The sequence below is a fragment of the Vigna unguiculata genome, chromosome 11 (genome assembly GCF_037176805.1).
Source record: "Vigna unguiculata cultivar grain cowpea cultivar isolate G323 ecotype 2 chromosome 11, ASM3717680v1, whole genome shotgun sequence".
Lineage (NCBI taxonomy): Eukaryota > Viridiplantae > Streptophyta > Magnoliopsida > Fabales > Fabaceae > Vigna > Vigna unguiculata.
In genome coordinates, this window is record NC_140802.1 from 5769880 (window position 1) to 5781527 (window position 11648).

Here is an 11648-nt window from a genome sequence, read left to right on the forward strand (position 1 = left end):
TATATATATTACTTTTTCAATTTTATTCTTTAACAAATAAATTTTTTAAAATTAAAATAATTATCATACTAATTTTATTATTATTTTTAAATTAAAACAATTATTAATAACAAAAAAATTATTCAGAAAAAAAATATTTTGATATTATTATTATTAGAAATACATATAATTTAATTTATTAAAATTATATTATTATTAGTATTATTAAAAACATTAAATACATTTATTTCGTAGTGTACATATTTTCATATTTCGATATACTATAAATAAATTATCATATTTTGATATGTTATTTTAATATATACATTACTTATCCAATTTTATTCTTTAACAAATAATATTTTTTAAATTAAAATAATTATCTTTTTAATTTTACTATAACTTTTTAAATAATTTACAGTAAACATTCTTTTAAATTCACACTCATAAATCAGCATGCCATCTAAATGCACATTTAGAAAGGGAAAATTCTAGAATCAATAATTTTGTAACTTTATTTTAGAAAAAAGTCACTAGAGTTATTTGACAACTATTTTTGATTCGTTTATGTGTGATAGTTGATTGACCATTTTGTAAAATGCAAGAGTGAAGAGCACACATTGAATTTGATTTAATTGATCTAATGATAAATAAGGATAATCTTCCAACTTTCTCATATTGACATGAAGATTGATAACACTTTCTAATAATTTGAAAATAACATCGCGTTAATAACCTTCAACTTCGTTCAAACCAATTTGAGATTCATTATCATTGGATTCAATAATAGACTCCTATAAGATGACCTCATTCATGATTTGCTTGATCTCTTCTGGGATTTATTGTATGATTCATTTTTGAGAATATTTACTTAATTATTTTAATTAGTTTTTAAGAAATAGTTTTTTTTTTATAAAAATATCTTTCAATATTAGAAATTAGTTATTATTTTAGAATTATGAAATCAAGATTGAGATATTGTAAATAATTTTTATGTTACATACTCTAAGGGCTTTTGGTTCCGGTTGTTTTTTATATTCTACTTTGGTTTCATAACCGAGACATATTAGAGCGAGGCCAAAAGGGGATGACTTTTGGCCTTGGGTGTGAACCGAAGCCATAGAGCTACTCTTCTGCCTCGGTTCTAATGTGAACCAAAGCCATTCTGTAAAAAATTTGGAGCTCGCGTTTCTAGCCATGATGTCTCACAATGGCACATCTGGAGCTCTTGCAGCAACGGTGGTTGCTGGGAGACACGATAGTTTTTCGTCATAATGGCTGGCCAATCAAGGGCTCACAGTTTGTGCTGGCCTCCATATGCAGCGGTGGCTCAAGCGTGCCCGTAGTGGAGGCATTCTCGTCGTGGTAGTGTGTTTGTGGTGGGGCTCGTGGCTCGCGTGCAATGACTCGAGGTGCCTCTATCGTGTCAGTTCTCGTTCGTTTTCTAGTATGGTGGGTTACGATGGTAATGGAACTTCTTCACTTGCGGTGTCTCTTCGTGATAGGGCAATGTGTGTTTTGAACCTTAAATCTGTGAACTCCAAAGCAACACAAACGAATCAAAAACGCAAAAAAAAAAAACAAAAAAAAACGCGAAGGGAAACCCATTTTTTGAACTCACCGGTAGTGAAAGGCAACGATTTAATCGGCGATAGTGGATGGCGCGACGAGGTGATGATGCACGACGAATGGCGGTGGCAGCTGGTTGGCAGCGGAGCTGGACAATGGTGGTGGCAAAGAGTGCAAAGGGTTCGCGTAGAGAGAATTGTGAGAGATGATGAATAGTGGAGAGGGTTCACGAATTAGGAATTATAACAAGCTTTATGGCTTCGGTTCAATTAATAACCAAGGCCTAAAGTACTTACTGCCTCGATCCAATAATACCTGAGGCCAAAACATCTGACGTTGGTGGCATTTTTGAAATTTTGGTTACTGGGTTTCCTTATAGGCTTCAGTTCATTTGTAACTGAGGCATAAAACTTGTTGCTGCACCAATTCTTAGTAGGTCCGAGGCAAAAAAGTTTGACAAAATTACAAAAATGTCATCGTCTCCTTATAGGCTTCGGTTCCGCTATAACCGAAGCATATAAGGCGGATTAAAAAGTCAAATTTGCACTAGTGATATCATCTATCATATTATATCTCATATTTTAATAACACCTAAAAATTCCTAACACCCATAACAATTCATAGTGTGATAATATGATGTTCTATTGTAATTAAATGACTTTTAAAATTTCGTTAGTCCACATATCAATTAAATCCACATCAAATTCTTCAAATTAGTATGCAAACTTAAACAAATGTTTACTAAAATTATATTTAAGGTTAATTTTTTAAATAAACTAATTTTAATAAATTATCGTCTTATTAATTTTACATTTAATTTTAAATTATACTTACTCTCAATAATAAATGTATTTCCACTTATCATATATAAAATATATATAATAAATCATAGCGTTATCTTTTAAATAAATGGTAATATATATTAATGTTAAAATGTAAATTAAAATAATTTAACAAAGAAAAAATTAATATGATTAATGAATTATTTATAAAAATTAATTTGTATAACTACTATCATCAATAACAATAAATTTATATACACAATACATAATATATATAATTCATAATATAAAGTATATAGAATAATATATAACATTGTATAATATATGATACTTAAAATAGATAATATATTGTTTGCATTCAAATATTTAATTTTCACAATTACTTTTATTGAACGTTTATGAAAAATCATGTTTCATTTTCTTAAAAAAAAATTAACAAACCCCTGCAACTTTTGTTTACAAAGAATGAACAATATTGATTTATTTCCACCATAATATTAATCATAAAATATTTATCGATACAACATGCATGTTAATAAACTAAATCACACGAAATATGTGAGAACTTAGAAAATCTTATTTTAAGAGTGAGAGTGTTTTTAAAATAATAAGATCTTAATATTATTTTAATACATAAATGCTTAATTATAAATAGAAATTTCATAAAATGATCTCATTAGTTAAAAACACTACATTTCTCTAGAAACACTTTTCTAGAAGCCATCTCCCTTCTCTCTACAATATTTCACTATTTTCTCCTCTATTTGAGGATCATAGACTACGGGAGCGATCCTTGTAGAGAGATCTCGAAGTTCATCCGATCAATTTTTTTATTGAGTAAGTTGGTGTTCCGATCCTTTCTTTGTCAATTATTCTATCCCTTGCAAATGGCCAGTGAAGGATTGTTTGTAGATTCTGAGGTTACCATGTGAATTTCCTTTTATCAATGGTCCTGATTGCGTACCCTGTAAGACCCGGAAAAATTAATTAATTAAATAATTACTTAATTAATAAATGCGGGTAGTGGAACTTTTATGGCTTTAAATATTGATTGGTGTGATGTGAAAAAGTATCAGCTCAAGTGGTTGAGAGTACTTAAATTGTGTGAAGGGACTTGGGTTTTTGCTAATAATTGATTGTGACTTGAATATGAAAGGGTATAGAAAACCCTAGCAGTAGGGGCAGCCAAGAGGGGCTGAAAAATAACTAATAATAATGGTTTAGGGTTTTTTTGCATTAACCCACATTAAGGCACCCTTTAAAAGGTAAATTCAGGTGAGAATAAGGGTTTTGGCATCTGTGATTGTGGCCTAGGTAAAGGAATACGAAAATTTAGAGTGAATTATGAGGTTTGAGGAAATTGAAAGTTGAATTGGGATAGAATCAAGGAGAAGGGCATTGGTGTTCAAGGGGAGACGCGTAATTCAAACGCTAGGCAAAGGAAAATCTCAGGTTAGGGGAGCTGAATCGAAATTCTGAGTTTGTTGTATTATCTTGCATAATTTGGATGAATCTATGCTTGAATTTCTTGTTGCACATGAGGGAATCAAGGGTTATGGTTGTTGGTACTGGTTTACTGAATTTTTGGCCTAAATGCATGAATATAATGGGGTTATGCATTGTATATACTGTGATTATGCAAAGTTGGGTTGTTGGGGCCTATTTTCGTGTCCAATTATGCTCATATGCCTAATGAAATTATGCTGAATGAATGGTATAAATTTGGAGTGTATTTTGGGTTCGATTGTTGTTGTTGTGTGCGTAAAACAATGCCAAAATCTGCAATTCTCGCTCAAGCGAGCCGGACTCGCCTAGGCGAGAGTTATAGGGATTTAGCTTCAGGCTCTGCTCGAGCATCTCGCTCAGGCGGGGTAATTTGGTCTTGGGCGACAGGCCATCTCGCTTAGGTGAGTGTGCCTCGCCCAAGCGAGAACTCGCGTGTGTTTTTGTGTGGCTTGGTTGCACATCTCGCGCAGGCGGGATTTATTGTTTTGAGCGAAGGTGCGTCTCGCTCAAGCGAGAGCCTCTCGCCTCAGCGAGATTTCGAGGGTGGTTCCACTGTCTCATTGAACTCGTCGCCTAGACGAGGCACTTTAATCCTGGGCGAGTGAGGGTCTCGCCCAAGCGAGACTTCGCGGGTTGCAACTGTTTGAGGGGCTCGCTCAAGCTAGCGGGCCTAGCTTAAGCGAGATAGGCTGAACTGTTTGAACAGAGGCTTTTAGCCTAAGGGAGCGAGGGTGTTGTTATGCGTTCAAGGCAAGTGTTACTGTTGTATTAAAGGGATGAGATGGCCTGTCGGGATGTTACATACCCTGATTCTATTTTTGTTCTGTCTAGGTTGAATTTCGCGTCTAGTAGCAAAAAGGGGTTTAGGATCACTGTTGGTGTTGAGGCTTTTTGATCAGGGAAGCTAATTGCTGCTAGGTTTGATGAATGCTTTTTACATGTTCATGTGGTAATTAAAATTTAAAGTTTGGTTGTTGTGAGTTGTTAATTTATGTGTGAATTGAATCTTGAATGCATTGTGTGAATTATTGTTGTAATTTAGAAAGATGGTTTCATGATTCATGACCCCAATTGGTTTCACTTATTGCGATGTAAACTCTCTTTTTTGAAAACTAGTGCTAGTGGTAGGAATGCCAATTTGAGTCATGAAATACACAGGTATCAATTTCTCATAAAGTTTTTTGGTATAGCGCTAAGCGTCGACCGAGCGGTGCCTGAGCGCTGAAAAATGCGAAGCAAATAGCGCTGAGCGTCGGCCGAACAATGTATGTGCGCTAAAAAATGCGAGGCAAATTGCGCTAAGCGCAGGCTGAGCGATGCCTGAGCATTGGGACCTCTGCAGGTCTGGGAGGGATTTAATTTAAGGACGCTAAGCGTTGAAAAATGCGAGGCAATTGGCGCTCAGCGCTGAAGTCTAGCATTGAGTGTTGTTTGCTCTGTTCACTGCTTGTTGTTTTTATCTGTGTGAAGATATTAAATAAGGTTAGTTTGAATTCTATGGAATATATTATCTTGAAATTGGATTGATTGTGTGTTTGGAAATGGTTTTTATGTGGATATGCAAAGGATTTCAAGGAGAAATTCCATATGGAAGTTTATTGTATGCATCAACATAAGGATTCATTATTGGATTGGTATCCTTTCTCTATTAATTACTCAAACTCAAGTAGAGTGGAGTATATTATATGGTGAAGAGAAGAAGGAGATCCTAGCCACTGGATTAGATCAAGTCCTAGGCGCGAAGGGGATTTATCTTGTTAATGGTTGGGTGATAACCCCTTGAGGCCAAACTCTACAGAGTTTGAGAACAATTCACAGGTGCAGGCCACCAGGGGACTCGATGTTTGGTGCATGTATCCGGATAGTCGAGTCAGTGTTTGTTATTTATAGGTATAGGTGATTATGTTGTGTACTAGCATGATAATTATAATTTGACTTTTATGGTTGTAAGATTCATTGATACATTAGTTTACCCTTTTGTTGTTGTTTGGTGTTGTGGTTGTGTTTGTTACCCTTTTGCAATGATCACTTAATAGTGTGAGCATATGGGAGTGCATGTGGGGATACTCCTCTTACAGGAAGCTAGGATACTATTCAGTAGAGCATGACACTATGTGTAGATAGTACTTTTGGATGCTTAAGAATAATAACTGTTTTAGTTCAGCAGCACTGATTGTGTAGAGATGTCAAAATGGGTTTCAACCTGTGAGCCAACCCGGCTCACCACGGGTTCGAGCCGGGTTGGGTTGAGAAAAAAATCAGTTTTTTCAAAAGTGGGTTGAATTCAACCCGGCTCACTAAACCCACAGGTTAAACGAGTTCGAGCCGTGTTGGAGGTGGGTTGGCCCACTCAACCCACCAAATTTTTTTTTACATTTTTTTTTATTTTTTTTAATAATTATTTACTACTCTTAATTATATAGGTTCATAATTTCATATTTTTAAATGCTAGAATGTTGCTCAATAATATTTGAATACTTTGAATGTTTAATTAATTTGATTGTCAAGTTATATACTTTGATACTTTAATCTTTAACTATAATCTTCGTAGTAAATACACAAGCAACGATTTTATAAACATTTTTTTCTAAATAAGCATGACAAAAATGTGTAGTTTTTTATTTATATTTTGTTGAATAGCATGACAGAAAATGTGTAATATTAGTCATATTTTCTTGGATTATATGATACTTTCTTGGAAATAATTCATCATATATTGGTGGTGAGTATGATGATGACATCGGTTCTTGATTTTATTGTGATTGTCATCTCATGGGTTTCTAAAAAAATTATTTAAGTATGTAAATACTTCAAACTAAATAAATAAATATATTTTTAAGTGGGTTGGTGAGCCAACCCACTTAACCCACCAACCTATGGTGAGTTGAGCCGGGTTACAAAATTTCTGGCTTACCATAAAGTGAGCCGGGTTGTGTTCACTCATTTTCAACCCGGCTCGTGGTGAGCCAACCTGTGTGAGCCAGGTTGGTTCACTTTGACATGTCTTGTGTATATTTTAATATTTGTTATAGTTGTTCTTTTTTAGATGACTGTAACAATATTTTAATATTGTAGTTACTATATGTTTTGTCATATGACTTGTTAATGTTGTGTTTAGTAGTTCCATGACTATTTAATGGAATGTTACAAAATATTTTTAATAAATCTAAATTTAATTTATTTGATTTTTTTAATATTTGAGTATGAGTTTATAATTATTTTTTAAGATAATATAATTATATATCGAATTATTAAATAATTAGTAATTTAACAAATAATATTAAATTTTGAATCAAATTTTATCGATTAATATATATGATATATTAAATACGTAATTAATGTTTGGTTTTTAAAAAAATGTAATTAAATTTAATTAATTAAAAAATAATTAATCATTCAAATTAATTTGTAACATCCCATTTAATAGTTTTTATGGTACTAAATAAAATATTCACATCATGATCCAACAAAGCAGGTAATATGGATAAACAGTTAAAAAGTGTTGATAGAGTCATCCAAAATAACCATATAACCATATAATTCCCTAAGGAAGTGGTACGGTCTATACAAAGTGGAGTCAGTTCATACAATTAAAAACTCCAAGGATCTAACTCAAAAAGGTCACTACTAAAAGTTCCAAGCCAAGATCAGCTCCTGTCTAGGAGAGGGGTTTCTTCATCTGGATTCGGCTCTGCTCACACCAATAGTAAGTGATCATTGCAAAGGAGAACACACAAGGAAACAAACATAAAACAAGAAGGGTAAGCTAACTGAAATGAGAGAAAATCGTACAATCCACAGTATCAAATCATTCACAACACATAACTCAATTATATAATTCTAGACTCGATATTCGGATTGTGTAAGTGACATTGGAGCTCTTGGTGGTTTGCGCCTGTGAAGGTTCCCAAACTCTGCAAAGTTTGAGCACAAGGGGTTATCACCCAACCACTCACAGGGTAAGTCCCCTTCGCGTCTAAGACTTAATCAAGTCCAAAGACTAGGACCTCCTACTACTCCTCACGACATCCATTCTACTCTATCTGAGCGTGAATGATTATTGGAGTTTTAGGATACCAACCAATACGGATTCCTCACGTCCTTACACACACACACACACACACACACTAACATTCTCTTCTGAATTTCCCTTGAAATTCTATCTCAATCACATCTTCTCACAATTCATATTCATCAAGTTTCACCATACATAGCATTAGCAACACATTCCATTCACAAAGGAGACTAATTGCACAAAATCACTTTCAAACATATAATTTCACCCTTTTAAAATAGAACATCAAGTGTCCCATTGCAGTGGCTTTCGCTCAAGCTAGACAATCTAGCCTAGGCGAGAGGTCGTCTCGCTTAGGCGATTCAATCTCGCCTGAGCGAGGCTCTAACAGTGGAAAAAATTAAAAACCTAGGCGAACTCTCGCTCAGGCTAAACTGGTTCGCTTAGACGAGGGTGTCTCTCGCTTAAGCGACCTCAGCTCGCTTAGGCAAGGCTTCGCGCAGGAACATGGGTGGGTTTCTTGGTATTTTCGCTCAGGCGAGAGCCACTCACCCAGGCGAAAATACCAGGTTATGAACCTGTTCCTACATGCAGAAGCCCAGATTTTCCACAGAATCTAACACACATTCAATTATACGGTTCAAACATCAATTCATCACTTGAGCATGCAATCTAAAGTCATTAGAACAGATTTCTCTATGAATTATAAGATAATGGTTAGCTTCCCTTACCTTTTTATGATATTTGAGCTTGATAAGATACCTCCTCAACAATGAGGGCTCAGGATTTCAGTTCAACCTAGAGAATTTAGTCATTACAACACAGGAAGAGGAGGACGCCTGATTAATTCCAGAATAGAGGCAAAATTTCGAATTCAGAGTAAAACAGGATCAGACTTGGAAGAATTGACTTACTATGAGGGAGGGAGTTGGAAGCAAGGTCAACTGGGAGCTCTGCAAGGGTTTCTCTTCCAGGAACTGAATTTGCAGAAGAAGAAGAATTAGAATTGTGGAGAGTGTGAGGGGTTTAAGAGGAAAAGAACTGGAGAGAATGGTGGAGAGTGTTTCTGTTCAGTGTAGATGAGTTGGTGCACTTAAGTTTAGTGAGAAAGAGATAACTCAAAGAAATAAAAGTAAGGGGTTCACATAATTTGCATAACTCTTAACAATAATAATAATAATAATGTACCTAATTTTAATAAGTTATTACAACAATTATTTTTTTTCATTAAATATAAATAATAATTTGTCAATTTGTAAATATAAACTAAATAAAAGTTTATATTTTAAGTAAACGATAAAATATCATTAATTGTTAAAATTTGAATTAAAATGATTTAATAAGAAAAAAATAATAACAAGAAGAATATATTATTTGTGTGTAACTACTATCATTGTCTTTTTAATTAAGGTCAATATAACTACTGACATTAATAATTAATAATAGATACATAATACATAGTATATAATATATAATAGATAATATACAATTAATATATGAAATAGTAAAATTAACTATTAAAATATTGTAAGTTCTATAATTATATTTTCAATCAACGTAATACAATGTTTGATTGTTAAACAGTTAATTAACATAAAATAATTAAAAAAAATTATCTATACTACATATTAAATTGTATAACTACTACCATTAATAATATTAAAAACATATACGTAATACATAATATATAGTACATAATAGAGATAGATAACATATTGTTTGTGTTAATTGTTAATTTTATATCGATATATTGAATAATATTTAGTAATTCAATAATTAATGTTAAATGATGAATCAAATTTTATCAATTAATATCTAATACTTAATACAAATAACATATTGTTTGTATTAAAATATATAATTTTTGCAAATACTCCTATTAAACGTTTATGAAAAATAGTGTTCAATTTTCTTAAAAAAAAACATTTAATAATTTCATAGAAATATTTAATAAGAAGAGGTTAACATAAGAATTTAACATGAACATTAAAAGTAAAATGGTGAAATGAGAATAAAAAAATGGAACATTTAAATTAACAACCCAAGTGTTCATAAATGATTTCAAACTTAAAACAACAACAAAATAAATCCAATAACAAAATACATGCACTAAGTAGACAAATAAATATAAATACTTCATAAATACTCTAAAACTTTATGACCTTCTTAAAATAGTTATAAGTTGAAATCACTAACTTCTCAATGTTAATCTTTATTAATACTTATTTTCTAATATCTTATTTATTTGGGACGTCAAAAGTACTTGAACTATCTTCCCTCAAAGAAGTGAGAGCTACATTAGAACTCAAATCAACATTTAAATATTAAACTTTTTTGACATTTGACTCATGTGAGAACTTAATGAGTAGATCATGCACAAAATGAAAAAGAAAAAGATATTAAAAACATATAAAATGGGATACGTTAGGAAGATAAATGCACAAACAGGTAATTATTTATAAACGTTTGTAATGCCGACTCTTGTGATGTTAAAACACATATGCAATTAATAATAACAAAATTTAAGACAATGGTATATGTAAAAAAATAATTACTTACAAAGTTTTACCGAAGACTTTAAGAGCATATTTTTAAACTCTTGCACTATATTTTTATTTAAACTTTTGCACTATTTTTAACTTGAAATGATTGTTGAAATATGCATGTAGCATCATACTTGTACTTAACTTTTGACGTCAAAGTCTTATTCATGAGTTGGTGAAACTATTTTGGAAATCATGGATTTAAGATAGTGGAATAGATAAAAAAAGACAAAAAGTATAAAAAAAATCATTAAATAATGTACCTCATCATGAGATTCAAACACCTTTAGAACATGATTTCTTGAGTAATATAAAGATATATATATATATATATATATATATAAATAGCACAAAAGTGGTTAAATTGGTTAAATTTGTTTCCTCCATAACTCTAATCTTGAATTTATTTATGCAAGTAATGAAATAAAAAATAAAAAGCAATGTAAATGTAAATGAAAATGAAATTAGCGTATATTTCCTAATGAATATATTTCGATATTTTAACATACTATAAATAAACTTGAAGGCGGCAGTATATCGAAAGAATTTCTCAAATTTTATGTTAAGAAAATATTAATATTCTTTTAAATTAAATTGATTTGAATTATCTATTGAAAATCATTTTTATGTGTACCATTATATATTATAATAAAAATATTACTAATAACGAAATTTTTTTTATATATAATTATATTACTAAATTCTTTTCAAATTTACGTTAAAAAAGTCTTAATATGATTTTAGAATTTATTGCAAACCATAAAAGTGTTATAAAAAAAAGTACTAATATATTTTTATTGTTGAATTCTTAAGAAAAAAATTGAGAAGGTGTCAGGAATTATTACATGTTCAAAATGTTATAAAAGATATAGATATATAAATAAATAGATGAATAAATATATAGATATATGGTAGCTGTGTGGATAGGGTATTAAGATAAAACATTTAGTTATTCTTGCATATCTCTTCGTTTTGGTGCAAATCTTCTTGCTCAGAAGTAGTTACAAACCAACGACCTTCATCCCCAAATCTGGTCACGTGAAAAAACCCAACGGATTTTACACTCAATTGACAAGCCTACGTGGCACTGAAAATAATATTTGATATTCTTGTGGATTATTATGAATCGATAGGCGGGAATGAGAAGGTAATAACGGAGAAAATGCATGCAGCGGTCTTTAAATAATGTAAATGCTATTTCAAATCTTTTCAGTTTCAATTTCTCTAACCATTTCATTTTGGCTCTACCTTCTA